At 43.2% G+C, this 14,673-nt stretch overlaps 2 protein-coding genes across 4 annotated transcripts in view; one reads left to right on the top strand and one right to left on the bottom strand.

Moving 5' to 3' along the window:
- The window catches only part of LOC119965166 (EF-hand calcium-binding domain-containing protein 9-like), a 583,421-nt gene that overhangs the window by 464,100 nt on the left and 104,648 nt on the right, over positions 1 to 14,673 (top strand). The window lies entirely within an intron of this gene.
- The window catches only part of stk10 (serine/threonine kinase 10), a 136,129-nt gene that overhangs the window by 120,981 nt on the left and 475 nt on the right, over positions 1 to 14,673 (bottom strand). The gene's annotated exons all lie outside the window — the stretch shown is intronic.

Raw genomic sequence — 14,673 nt, 5'->3', positions numbered from 1 at the left:
CAGACTGCAGCTGTTAAAGAAGGCAGCTCATCATCACTTTCTCAAGGGCAATTAGGGATGGACAATAAATGCTGGCTGAGATACCCACATCCATAAATTATTTTCCAAACGTGCAGCTCAGCTCGGCATTTATGATTAGTTGAGGAAAGGTTTTGGAGCAACTCTGCTCAGGGAATAAAAATGCCTTTAGACCAGATAGACCTTTTCTTGAGCTCGACCTGGTCAATGAAGCATGCCACTGGAAGGCCACCATTTCATGTATGAAGTGTTGAATGCTTACTGAGGACTGGCTCTATAAGACTCGTTACTCTTTGGCACCTCGCTGAAATGCTATCTTCATTTTCTTTTTATACACATGGCAGGGGAAGCAGTTATAGTTTGATTTCGAGGTTATCAATCTATTCAATGGTTTCAGATGGCAGTGTGAATGGTTGCGATGCCATCAAGGATCTCTCAGGACATAAGTTCAGTATATGAGCGATGGTCATGAGATGAGTGGTGACCTTTGAACTGTTCCTTGTGCTCCACCTGTGGAGCAAGTGGCCACATCTTCCCTGGCTCGCCCTCAAGTGATTGCGGGTTGTCCAGATTTTCCATGTAAGGTTGAAACTTGGGAACTGACAACTTGGGTCTGTTACCCATTTATGGTTGATGCTTGTTGTCAACCATCGAGAGGTGGGCTGTCATCAGTATGCAGGATGTTGGATGTGCCCCAATCAGAGCCATGGAATTTGAGCGTGTGGGTTTGGTTCCTCCATTAGTATGACATCTTTCCTTGGTGAACCAAGACAATGAACATCAACATCTACTTCTCCCTCGGGGAAGTGTTTGGTTGCCTCCAACAGGATTTCTACACATCAATCAATATCGGATTCCTTAAACACTCCACAAACCACCCAGCGTGACTCCAACCATCACCCCCACCTCTCCCAAAAAAGCCAATCTCAAAACCGGACTAGAGACATCAGTTAGCTCAGCAAATAATCAAACACAGTTTCTATTGTTCAGTTACTCAACAGCCAAACCATGAAAACAGCCACGATATCATGGGTTTATCACAAATTTATTATCATGAATGTCATGGATTGTGCAGATGATTTCAATGTTACTGGGCACCGCTGGTAGGAGAGCAGAAAATGTGCTTTAAATCAGTTTAAAATGTTGAACTAAGGCACAATGCCTTTGAAGATTTTAAACTTGAAAGCACTTCCGACTCTGTTATGGCTATTCATTAACAACAGGGATCGGAGAAGTTAGGCTAAAGTTAATTCAAAAGCAAGAGTGCTATGCACCAAGCAATGTCTGGATCAATGTTATTCTGTATTCTGTCTGGCTTTACAGAAACCCTTACAACAGTGTTGATCATTACCCAGACTTTAATGGCAACTGTTCAGGTAGTGTTTGTTTCACTTAAGACACTGGCAGGAAGTAATTATACTAAATTTCTTTGATAAGTGATTCTGCCAGTTTAAATACTGTGCTTAAAACCCACAATCTTTCTCATTACAGATGCAAACAGAGGACTAATTGTGAACGGGTAATCTGTGATGCAGACACTCATTCAATGCTCACCCGCCACACAGAACAACTTGTAAACAGAATAGTTTCTCGTCAACATGCACTCTCAGTAACAGCTGTTACATTGGAAGAGGGGAATGTCTATTAAAATCAAACCCTTTTGTAGTTACATTTACAGCTAGTATGAGAAATAAGCTGCACAAATTAGAAACAGAAGAGCACGCTCATTCAACCCAATAGCCTGTGCTAATTCTTTCCAAGGCCAAACCAGTTGGTCCTGCTCCCCCACAATTTTACCATATTCCTGAATTGTTTTTCTCCACGTTTTTCATCCAATTGTCTTTTGAAGGTTATTTTACGGTTCATGAATCCTTATCTGCCACCTACCAGGCGGTACGTTCCAAATTCTAAGCATTCATTGCTTTGGAGGAAAAAAATTTGCCTCAGGTTCTTTTACCAATTACCCTCCATTTTAATTATCAACCGTTCACCCATTTGAAACCGTTTCTCTCCGAAATAATTAATGCTTTTAATGGGGTAAATAAACACCTGTAAAATCGCCCGTTAGCCTTTGCTATTTTGGCTATCTACGCAACTGTAATCCTTCATCCCTGGAACCATTCTGGTAAATTGTACTGTTAACACATTTGCTTATTATAACATTTGTGTTTAGCAATCTTAAATTATCTCTCAAACTCATGAAGAATGGCTTTTGCGTCTATTTAATGTTAGCCGTTCAAAGTTCAATTTAGTATGGGGCCCAAATACTGCAACCACATTTTCAAATCTGAATATTCAATCAACAGTGCTGAAGAAACAGACTAGAAGTCAACAGGATGAAAGAACGTGACAGACAATACTCTAACGGGAAGTTTGGTTTTAAACTAAACTCTGCCAAATTCAAATGAAGTTTGCAACCTGTCTTGTTTAACAGGTCAGGTTACTGATGGAACTCTCAAAAATGAAGTGCACTGTTTTCTGTTATGTCCACCTCAACAACAACAACACTGGTACTCCACCAAAGGGTGTGAAAGAACGCAAGGCACTACGGATTTGCAATGAAATGTACTTCATTCCTTCAAACTTCTAACTAACCGGTTTTAAATTGGCTTCTGCTTCATCACTTACTCCAGTAATTAATTCTAAAGTTTCATAAATTTCTATGAAAAAACATTTTTATTTGTCTGTCCTAAACCTTTTATATTCAACCTTCTGTCTGGACCCCTTTATTCTAGAACTCACAATTACTGGAAACAGTCCATTCCTATCTACTCTGTTCAATTGCTTCACAATTTTGAATGGCTCCATCAAAATCCTCACTCTTCTTTAAAACAAAAACAGCGCGAATTTTCCAAATCTATCTTCCCGTTTGCATTCCCTCAGACCAGGCAATATCTTAATTGAATCTTCATTGTACTATCGCATCAACCTCCTAACTCTAATATGGATCCCAAAACTTCATACAGTCCCCTAACTACGGTCTTACAAAGGGAATTTTAGGAAAGTGTTGGGAGTATTTTTTTAAAAATCAACACCAACTTTTAACTTCAAATGGAGAAAAATACTGTTACTAGTGTGAGAATTTCAATAAGCAAGTTCTGAGAAAGCTAAGAATAACCTTACTCTGCACTGTACTCTCAACTATAGCGGATACTGGTTGCTGCGGTAACTGCATTCTTACTGCACAGGGTATTACAATTAACTATTTGGGTGGAGTAAGGGTATTTAATAACCCTTCAAAACCTCTAGATAATTACAGAGGAAGACCATACTTTGGCACGCCCTTTGCCTCAGTTTTACTGCGACGGGGCATCTGGTGGCCACTGCTGAAAATGTTCACCAATTTTGAGATCCTTAAAGTGGCCTTTAAATGGCAACTTAAGGGCCAAAATAGACCCACGGGTGGCCAGCCACTTGGCACCTTACCCACTTCCATAATATAGAGACAGCTCAGAATGAGCAGGAAGAGTGTGGGCTGAGAACCAGCTTTATTTTCCATCCCTCCCACCTTTAAATACAAAGTCAGAGGGCCATAAAATCACAATCCCCCTCCAATGCCAGGTATCAGTCCTAACATTACCGTCTAAAGTTTGAACCAGTGCCCCAGTTATACACAAACAATTTATCTAAAAGCAATATTCTGGGCTAATATTTTCCACACCCTTTCCTAAATGAAGGCCTTCAGTTGCCTTTTTTCTAAAGTGAACAACTCAAGTCTACCCAGTGGTATTCCTCACAGGTCAAATCCTGACACTAGGCATTAATCTCAGGGTTATTCTGTTTCTGGATCTGTGCTAGTAATTCTCAGTACCTAGAACTGGTTTCCCTATTTAAGGAGTGGCCTGACTAGACTGTTAAAATGTTCGATAATTATCTGCTTTACCTTGTAGTCTACTGTTTTGTCAACAATTGCCTCGTTTGCTGCTCAACCTTTTCAGGGCATGTTTAGCATCAGGTCTAGCAAGGTTCTTGGGTCTCTTTCAGCTTCAATCTTTTTTCCGCATACTCAATCTAAAAGATATGAAACTTATTCTCTGCTTGCTCGGACTCCATGTTCAACGCAGTAGGTGTAATCCACCGCATGCTGCCCTGACCAGTTCAGTAACATGTTGACTCCAGATGCGGTAGGTAGAGGCTCAAGTACCAAATAGGTGCCTCACGAGCGATGGGCTCAGGGAGGGTATTGAATCGAGGAACAGACTTCCTCTTGAGGCTTCTAGTCTCTTCCCTCTGGCCTTCTGACGTCCTGCATGGTCTGGTGAAGACAGGTGGCTGGAGAGAATGGGAGTGTGCCGGGCGGCAGGATCATCAAACCCATCAGTTGAGGACAGGACAACAAATTAGCAGCCCAGCCACCAGGAGAGCTGGAGGGGAACTTGCTTCTACATAATTTATTAGGTTCGAAGTGCTGAACCTGGCACGGGATCCTGCGATTCTGGTTGGCGGGACAGGCATCGTCGGACTTGCATCAAAAAATGGGAGAATCCTGCCCTATGCCTCTTACGGATATTGATTTTGGGATAAATGCAACCATTTTACACAGCATCTCCAGCACAGAAATAGGCTTTAGGCTCAACAGATCCACGCTGGTGTTTACGTTTGACAGAAGCCTCCTCCTAACCCCTCTCCATCCAACCCCATCAGCATGACCTTCTGTTTTTTTCACCCTCATGCACTTATCTAGCTTCCCCTTAAATACATCCCTGCTATTCACCCCAATTATTCCATATAGTAATGACATCTAGAACAAAGAACAAAGAAAAATTACAGCACAGGAACAAGCCCTTCAGCCCTCCAAGCCTGCGCTGATCCAGATCTTCTATCTAAAACTGTCACCTATTTTCTAAGGATCTGTATCCCTCTGCTCCCTGCCCATTCATGTATCTGTCTAGATACATCTTAAATGACGCTATCGTGACTGCCTCTACCACCTCTGCCGGCAATGCATTCCAGGCACCCACCACCCTCTGCGTCAAGACCTTTCCACGCATATCTCCCTTAAACTTTTCTCCTCTCACTTTGAACTCGTGACCCCTAGTAATTGAGTTCCCCACTCTGGGAAAAAGCTTCTTGCTATCCACCCTGTCTATACCTCTCACGATTTTGAGACCTCAATGAGGTTGCCCCTCAACTCAGTCTTTCTAATGAAAGTAATCCTAATCTACTCAACCTCTCCTCATAGCTAGCGCCCTCCATACCAGGAAACATCCTGGTGAACCTCCTCTGCACCTTCTCCAAAGCATCCACATCCTTTTGGTAATGTGGCGACCAGAACTGTATGCAGTATTCCAAATGTGGACAAACCAAAGTCCTACACAACTGTAACATGACCTGCCAACTCTTGTACTCAATACCCCTTCCGATGAAGGAAAGCATGCCGTATGCCTTATTGACCATTCTATCGAACTGCACAGCCACCTTCAGAGTACAATGGACTTGAACACCCAGATCTCTGTGTACATCAATTTTCTCCAGGGCTTTTTCATTTACCATATAGTTCACTCTTGAATTGGATCTTCCAAAATGCATCACCTCACATTTGCCCGGATTGAACTCCATCTGCCATTTCTCCGCCCAATTCTCTTATCTATATTCTGCTGTATTCTCTGACAGTCCCCTTCACTATCTGCTACTCCACCAATCTTAGTGTCATCTGCAAACTTGCTAATCAGACCACCTATACCTTCGTCCAGATCATTTATGTATATCACAAACAACAGTGGTCCCAGCACGGATCCCTGTGGAACACTACTGGTCACAGTTCTCCATTTTGAGAAACTCCCTTCCTCTACTACTCTCTGTCTCCTGTTGCCCAGCCAGTTCTTTATCCAGCTAGCTAGTACACCCTGGACCCCATGAGACTTCACTTTCGCCATCAGTCTACCATGGGGAACCTCATCAAATGCCTCACTGAAGTCCATGTATATGACATCACAGCCCTTCCCTCATCAATCAACTTTGTCACTTCCTCAAAGAATTCTATTAAGACAATAAGCTATTGGCAAGACATGGCCTTCCCTGCACAAAACCATGTTGCCTATCACTGATAAGCCCATTTTCTTCCAAATGGGAATAAATCATATCCCTCAGTATCTTCTCCAGCAGCCTCCCTACCATTGACGTCAGGCTCACTAGTCTATAATTACCTGGATTATCCCTACTACCCTTCTTAAACAAGGGGACAACAGTAGCAATTCTCCAGTCCTCCGGGACCTCACCCATGTTCAAGGATGCTGCAAAGATATCTGTTAAGGCCCCAGCTATTTCCTCTCTCATTTCCCTCAGTAACCTGGGATAGATCCCATCTGGACCTGGGGGCTTGTCCACCTTAATGCCTTTTAGAATACCCAACACATCCTCCCTCCTTATGCCGACTTGACCTACAGTAATCAAACATCTATCCCTAACCTCAACATCCGTTATGTTCCTTTCCTTGGTGAATACCGATGCAAAGTACTCGTTAAGAATCTCACCCATTTTCTCTGACTCCACGCACAACTTTCCTCCTTTGTCCTTGAGTGGGCCAATCCTTTCTCTAGTTACCCTCTTGCTCCTTTTTTTATGAATAAAAGGCTTTGGGATTTTCCTTAACCCTGTTTGCTAAAGATATTTCATGACCCCTTTTAGCCCTCTTGATTCCTTGTTTCAGATTGGTCCTACATTCCTGATATTCTTCCAGACCTTATGTATGCTTCCTTTTACCTCTTAGCACGTCTCACAATTTCACCTGTCATCCATGGTTCCCTGATCTTGCCATTTCTATCCCTCATTTTTACAGGAACAAGTCTGTCCTGCACTCTAATCAACTTCTCTTTAAAAGTCTCCCACATAGCAAATGTGGATTTACCTTCAAACAGCTGCTCCCCATCCACATTCCCCAGCTCCTGCCGAATTTTGGTAGAGTTGGCCTTCCCCCAATTTAGCACTCTTCCTTTAGGACCACTCTCGTCTTTGTCCATGAGTATTCTAAAACTTACAGAATTGTGATCACTATTCCCAAAGTAATCCCCTACTGAAACTTCAACCAACTGGCCGGGCTCATTCCCCAACACCAGGTGCAGTATGGCCCCTTCCCGAGTTGGACTATTTACCGACAGCTCCAGAAAACCCTCCTGAATGCTCCTTACAAATTCTGCTCCATCTAGACCCCTAACACTAAGTGTATTCCAGTCAATGTTGGGAAAATTAAAATCTATCACCACCAAGTTGCTCCTACATCTTTCCATAATCTGTTTACATATTTGTACCTCTATCTCACGCTCGCTGTTGGGAGGTCTGTAGTGCAGCCCCAACATTGTTACTGCACCCTTCCTATTTCTGAGCTCTGCCCATATCACCTCACTGCTAGAGTCCTCCATAGTGCCCTCCTTCAGCACAGCTGTGATATCCTCTCTGACCAGTAATGTAACTCCTCTACCCCTTTTACCTCCCTCTCTATCCCGCCTGAAGCATCAATATCCTGGGATATTTAGTTGCCAATCATGCCCTTCCCTCAACCAAGTCTCAGTAATAGCAATATCATACTCCCAGGTACTAATCCAAGCCCCAAGTTCATCTGCCTTACCTACTACACTTCTTGCATTAAATCTACATTCCCATCATTATGGATAAAAAGGTTTCTCCCGAATTTCCGTATTGACATTATTATATTTATAAAGTCTCCGCTTTGAACTACATTCTCTATGTTTTATAATAATCTTTATCACCACAAGTAGGCTTACATTAACACTGCAATGAAGTTACTGTGAAAAGCCCCCAGTCGCCACACTGTTCGGGTAGACAGAGGGAGAATTCAGAATGTTCAAATTACCTAACAGCACATGATTTCGGGACGTGTGGGAGGAAATGGAGCACCCGGAGGAAACCCACACAGACAGGGAGAACGTGCAAACTCCACACAGATAGTGACCCAAGCAGGGAATCGAAACTGGGACCCTGGCGCTGTGAAGCAACATTGCTAACCACTGTGCTACCGTGCCACCCTTACTATTAAAGGCATTGATGACTTTAAAGAAATTCTAACGGCCTCCTTGTCTTCTCTTTGCTAGGGAAAACAGCCCCAGCTGGTTCAATCTTTCCTGATAGCTATAATACAGAACTGGGGCCCACATTCTCAGAAAAAAGGGTCTGCCATTTGCATCACCCAATCTTTGAGATTCTCGACCACAGAGAGATGTGGATCCGCGGTCATTGAGTCTCAAGACAGAGGCCAAAGATTATTTTCGTACTCAGGGCGTTAAGGAGTATGGGGATGGTGCGGAACGAGGATGATCAGCTATAAGGTTAATGACCCACAGAACAGGGTAGAAGGGCCTACTCCTGGTGGTCTGACTATTTTGGCATCTATGCTATGAGCCTTAACTACTCTTTACGGACCATAGTCTAACCAAATGTCTAAGAAACAGGTTTCCAAGCAAATAGCATAGATGCGTTTAAGGTGAAGACAGGTACCACACGAGGGATGAGGAAATGGCAGGATATGTTGGAATAGGGGAGGAGGGTCTCAATTAGGCAATAAACACAAGCATGGACCAGTTAGCCTGAAGGATTTGTTTCAAATGATTATATGGAACTTACAGCACAGATAGATTGCAAGTCATGTTCGGCAGGAAAAACAAAACAGAATAATTCTTTCACCATGCAATATATATCCTGTGATTTGATGCAAAGTTCAGATCAAAATTCTATGACAGTATTTGCTGGGACCGATGCAACCTTCTCGGAGAGGTTGTGGTATTGTGGTCGCGTTTCTGGACGTAATCAAAAGACCCAGGCTAATGCGTTGGGGACATGGGTTCAAACATCTGGTGGAATTTGAAATCAATGAAGTAACAAACCTGAAATTGAAAGCTAACCTCAGTAATGGTGACCATGGACCCATCAAAGGCAGCACAGTAGCACTGTCACCTCACAGCGCTAGGGACCAGGGTTCAATTGTGGCCCTGGGTGAGTGTGTGTGTGTGTGTGTGTGTGTGTGTGTGTGTGTGTGAGAGAGAGAGAGAGAGAGAAGTCTGCACGTTCTACCTGTGTCTGCGTGAGTTTCCTCCAGGTGCTCCAGTTTCCTCCCACAGTCCAAAGATGTGCAGGTTAGGTGGATTGGTCATGCTAAAATTGCCGCTTAATGTCCAAAAATGTTCAGATTAGGCAGGTTTGTGAGGTTGAGGGGATTGGGCATGAGATAAGGTGCTCTTTCAGGGAGTCAGTGCAGACTCAATTGGCTGAATGGACTCCTTCTGCACCAGTAAACTGATGGAAGATCCATGCATCGACATCAGATGATTAAGACGGATGCAGTATCCATCCGCACGCCCATCAACCCCAACTTCCTTTAAAAGCCTCCCACATACCAAATGTGGTTTTACCTTCAAACAGCTGCTCCCAATCCACATTCCCCAGCTTCTGCTGAATTTTAGTAGAGTTGGCCTTCCCCCAATTTAGCACTCTTCCTTTAGGACCACTCTCGTCTTTGTCCATGAGCATTCTAAAACTTACGGAATTGTGACCACTATTCCCAAAGTAATCCCCTACTGAAACTTCAACCACCTGGCCGGGCTCATTCTCCAACACCAGGTCCAGTATGGCCCCTTCCCGAGTTGGACTATTTACATACTGCTCTAGAAAACCCCCCTGGATGCTCCTTACAAATTCTGCTCCATCTAGACCCCTGACACTAAGTGTATCCCAGTCAAAGTTGATTTGATCCCAGTCAATCAAATAGGTATGACATGACGGATGGCATTCAATCATGCACTTATAATTAACAAAACAGAAAGAAAGCTAACCACACCTCCTCACTTCACTGGGCAATATTATCAAATGTGAGAATAGTTAAGAGAGAGTTACTCAATGGTGATCAATCAATGAAAGGGGTATACATTAATAATCTTAATAGCACTCCTGGATAAATTGGTAAAAATCAAGAGGTATAAACATACCCCAAGGAAGCCTCATTAAAATAGCCTGCCCGAGAGTGAAGTTATGATATGCAAATAAAGCTTAATTTTTAAAACTTTAATATGCCAACATCTGTTATCCCAGATACCAAGCCCCAATACCTGTTTTCTTAACATGCTTAAAAGTAATGTACAATAAAAATATATATATGATAGTTAATGAACTCTCAACTTGAAATGACACTTCTGCTCAGCAACATAATAATAATAATCTTTATTGTCACAAGTAGGCTTACATTAACACTGCAATGAAGTTACTGTGAAAAGCCCCTAGTCGCCACATTCTGGCGTGTTCAGATACACAAGGGAGAATTCAGAATTCTCAGCTGGTACGGGAATTGAACCCGCGCTGCTGGCCTTGTTCTACACGACAAACCAGCTGTCTAGCCCACTGAGCTAAATTAGCATGTTTTGGGCTCGTAATGCTTCCACATAACATGCACTCCAAGCAGAAGCACAAACCCAACCATCCCAACAGATAATCTCAATTCTGTGTTTTGAAAAGCATGTTAAGTTACTGAGCAAGTTTACCCATTTTATGCTCACGCGAGTATCCCGCTCAAGATCACATCATTCCATTCCCAAATGATGTTGCGTCATGTCGTTATTAGTAAATACTCTTCTTGGTTACAATGGATAATTAAATTTCCCCAATTACCTTAATTGTATCTAGTTACAAATAGCAATAAACAGATGTGAAAGGCAACATAATTTTAATCACCTATTGGTAGAGAAAAATCTTTCACGCATGTGCAATCAAGGCCACAATTTTTTTTTTCTTTTTAAAAGTTTTTTCATTGCACGCGACTCGACATTTTCTCCTTCCCATCAATCCAGCTACAGTACATACACACATTATTCCACAGCTAGGTCAAGAGATCTCAACAAACAGACTCCGAACTATCCCAAAATCCTCTCTGCTGTATTTCAGCAAAGGCTTTTAATTTAAAATAGGTAGCGCCAAAAGTAGTGGGGTAAGGGATCCCAAGAATGTATTACATGTTCATATGCCAGTGCAGTGACAAAATCCCATGCAAAATTTTAACATCAACAGCTTCCTTCCTACTGTTTTCTGCTACACCACTAACTCAAATCTTCTTCCCATGACGTGATGGGTCATGAATTCAATACATGGAGAAACAAGAGTCACAAACCACATCCGACCACTCAGTTGCCCAGCCCATAGGTCATAAGAACATAAGACACAGGAGCAGAACAAGGCCATTCAGCCCATCGAGTCTATTCCACCATTCAATCATGGTAGATATGTTTCTCATCCCCATTCTCCTGCCTTCTCCCCATAACCCCTGACCCCTTTATTGATCAAGAACCTATCTATCTCTGTCTTAAAGACACTCACTGACATGACCTCCACAGCTTTCTGAGGCAATGAGTTCCACAGATTCACCACCTTCTACCTGATAGAATTCCTCCTCGCAGTGTTTTAAAGAATCGTCCCTTCAGTCTGAGGCTGTGCCCTCAGATACATGAACACAAAAGTATGGAAGTGAAATATTGAAGATAAATTCCCAACAAGAGCAATGACAGGCACAAGACAATCAAGACAATCGGGCAGCAGGGTAGCATGGTGGTTAGCATAAATGCTTCACAGCTCCAGGGTCCCAGGTTCGATTCCCGGCTGGGTCACTGTCTGTGTGGAGTCTGCACGTCCTCCCCCTGTGTGCGTGGGTTTCCTCCGGGTGCTCCGGTTTCCTCCCACAGTCCAAAGATGTGCGGGTTAGGTGGATTGGCCATGCTAAATTGCCCGTAGTGTCCTAATAAAAGTAAGGTTAAGGGGGGGGTTGTTGGGTTACAGGTATAGGGTGAATATCTGGGTTTGAGTAGGGTGATCATGGCTCGGCACAACATTGAGGGCCGAAGGGCCTGTTCTGTGCTGTACTGTTCTATGTTCTAATTTTGTCAACCAAAACCTGCAAAAATTTCTAAAGTTCATTCACAATTATAATGCATGTAGAAATTGTTATATGATATTTTATATTTGTGGCAGTAAAGTTAAAAGCCTGGGTTACGGTATATATTTATTGCAGTGATATTAAAGAACCTAGGTTAAGGTGCCCAGACTGTGTCTGCTAAAGCTGTAATTAAGTTGTAAAAGGGAAGGACATCATTTATTATACATTTGCTTGTTTACATTTAGAAGGCTAATTGTTATGATGGTGGAGACACCCCGAAGAACAGATAATCTATGAGGTTGTGTTTAGTCCTAGCTAAGCAGATCATAGGACACCTTAAGTGGGATACAAATGATGTAATTAATGAGAGGAGCCAGGTCCAACTGTAGTTTCGCAGTTTACAATAGGATTGGAGTCTGACAAGACAGAGGACTTCAAAGTTGAACCACAGTTTTGCCAAATGCTGCTGGACAGAAATATGCTGGTTCTACTTTTGAAAGGGTCTCTCTCTCCCTAAACAGCAATACACAACTAAGCAATATGTTTTTTAACTTTATTTAAAAGTGGTATTTGAACTATATTGGGTTGCTTAATTGGAGATAGTAGCAAGTATGTAGTAAGATTTTTCAAAATATTTTTATTAAGGTATTTGTAAATTTTTTATAACAAAAACAATAACATTGACATGGTAAAATAAACATTTCCCCCACCCGACTCAATCTTCACACACCTCAACCATCTAACACCTATCCACCCAAACCCCCCTTCAGAATGCTGCTTCTGCCGACATTTTAATTTTCCCCGAGAAAGTCGAAGAACGGCTGCCACCTCAGAGAGAACCACAACATTGAGCCTCTTAAGGCAAGCTTTATTTTCTCAAGACTGAGAAACCCAGCCATATCACTAACCCAGGTCTCTACACTCGGTTCTTTGAGACCCTCCTCATTAAAAGGATCTGTCTCCGGGTTACTAGGGAAGCAAAGGCCAGGACGTCAGCCTCTTTCACTCCCTGATCTTCTGACACTCCAAAGATCGCTACCTCTGGACTCAGCACCACCCGAGTTCCTAGCACCATGGACATTGCCTTCACAAACTCCTGCCAAAACCCTCTTGAGCTTCGGGAATGCCGACATGTAGACATGGTTAGCTGGAGTTCCTGCGCACCTCATACATCAGATAATAAGTTTTTAACTTCCTCCTTTTGTTTAAGAACTTTTAACTGATAATTGTAACGCTATTTTCTTTGATGTTAATGTGGTTAATTCAGTGTTTAAATTAAAGTTTGTTTCAACATAAAAGCAACATATTGGTCAGAGTCATCACTCCTGGGGTGATTTTCCTCAAGTTTTAAATATATTTTTAAAATTGTGATTCTTGTCCGGTATCCTAAGCAATGTTGGGGTCTAGTTCAGTATCCTAACACCAGCCCATGATGGATGAAGCCTTGAAATTATTGGAAAAAGCAATTCAACAAAGAGTGCAGGTGCCACAGATCCACTGCCTCTCACCACCAATTCTTAAGTAAAGAATTAGGGTTTCAGGTTGACCCAAGGCACTTCAAACACAATTAACCCACTTTGGAATCGCAGTCACCAATGCAGCAAAACTGAGCAGCCCATTTGCACGGATGAAACAAAGGTGACCTTTCTCTGGGTTCCTTTGGAGGGAAGAATAGTGCTTTGGGCGAGCATTTACAGAATCACCATGACAAGTGAGCAGGGAGGGCCTCTTTCAACATCTCACCCGTTAAGAATGCACCTTGGAACAATACCGCATTGAAATCAGTGAGCAGTGGAGCCTCAACTCTGTTACATTGCAGAGTAGATAAAAATTGACTTTCTGGGAATTGATAGCACTGCACATCCATCCACAAAGCTGCGGATCTAGAAGAGGAGCTACTCATTGCTACACAATAGAGTTAGTCCAATGCGGCAGAACACAAACTGGGTCAGGTCTGCTTGACATCTGAAAACTAATAACCAAGAATAAACATAAAGAGAGCAAGGGGACATATTAATTCATTCCCATAGGACGAGAACCCAAAAAAAAACAATTTTTCAAAAGCAGTTCTGTTTGGTGAAAGCACCACATGAACTTGGCAGGAACGGCTGATGAACCTACTCTCCTCCCAGCTCCAAATGAAAGGTGGCGTTAAGCTCAGTGTGTACTTTCATTGCTACTTTGAAAGTTTGCTTCAGAAGGCTCTGGAATAGTCCTCGCCTTGTGTGCGCCGGTTCAGCCATTCTCCGGGTTGCCTGCTTCCCCAGACCGCAACAAGGAGCGGAGAGTGAGAGAGAATTTACTGCCCACACGCTTTCAGCTTCTCAACTTCAACTACTTTTAAAAAGTGCGTCAGCCGGAAGCGGTGTCAACCTCGAGAAAGGAGCGGCCAAAAACCGAGAGTTTGGCCAAGTGCTTGCTGGCAGACACCCCGCTGCCAGGAGGAGGAGGAGAAGCGGCGACCCCCCAGACAAAGGCTGCGTCGCTCGGCTGCCTTGTCAGAGGGCAGGCCATCCGCACTCTAACCCCCAGTCCCAAATCACTCACTGCCAAACTAACTCACTTCACAGAAAATACACATAGATAGTAGAGAAGAGTTTTATGGGTGTGTGTGTGTAATATGAACCACAAAAAAATGTTCCCCTCCACCCCAAGTGACTGGGGGGGGGGGATATAATGTCTTTGCTGCTCAAGAATGAGGAACAAAGTTTCAAGAGCGGAGAGCCTGGGCTCCGGATTGGGGGGGGGGGGGGGGGGGAAAGAGGGTCAGTCCACCCAGCGGCCGGCCG

Source organism: Scyliorhinus canicula, chromosome 4, assembly GCF_902713615.1.
Source record: "Scyliorhinus canicula chromosome 4, sScyCan1.1, whole genome shotgun sequence".
NCBI classification, from domain to species: domain Eukaryota; kingdom Metazoa; phylum Chordata; class Chondrichthyes; order Carcharhiniformes; family Scyliorhinidae; genus Scyliorhinus; species Scyliorhinus canicula.
This window is presented reverse-complemented; position numbering and strand designations above follow the sequence as displayed.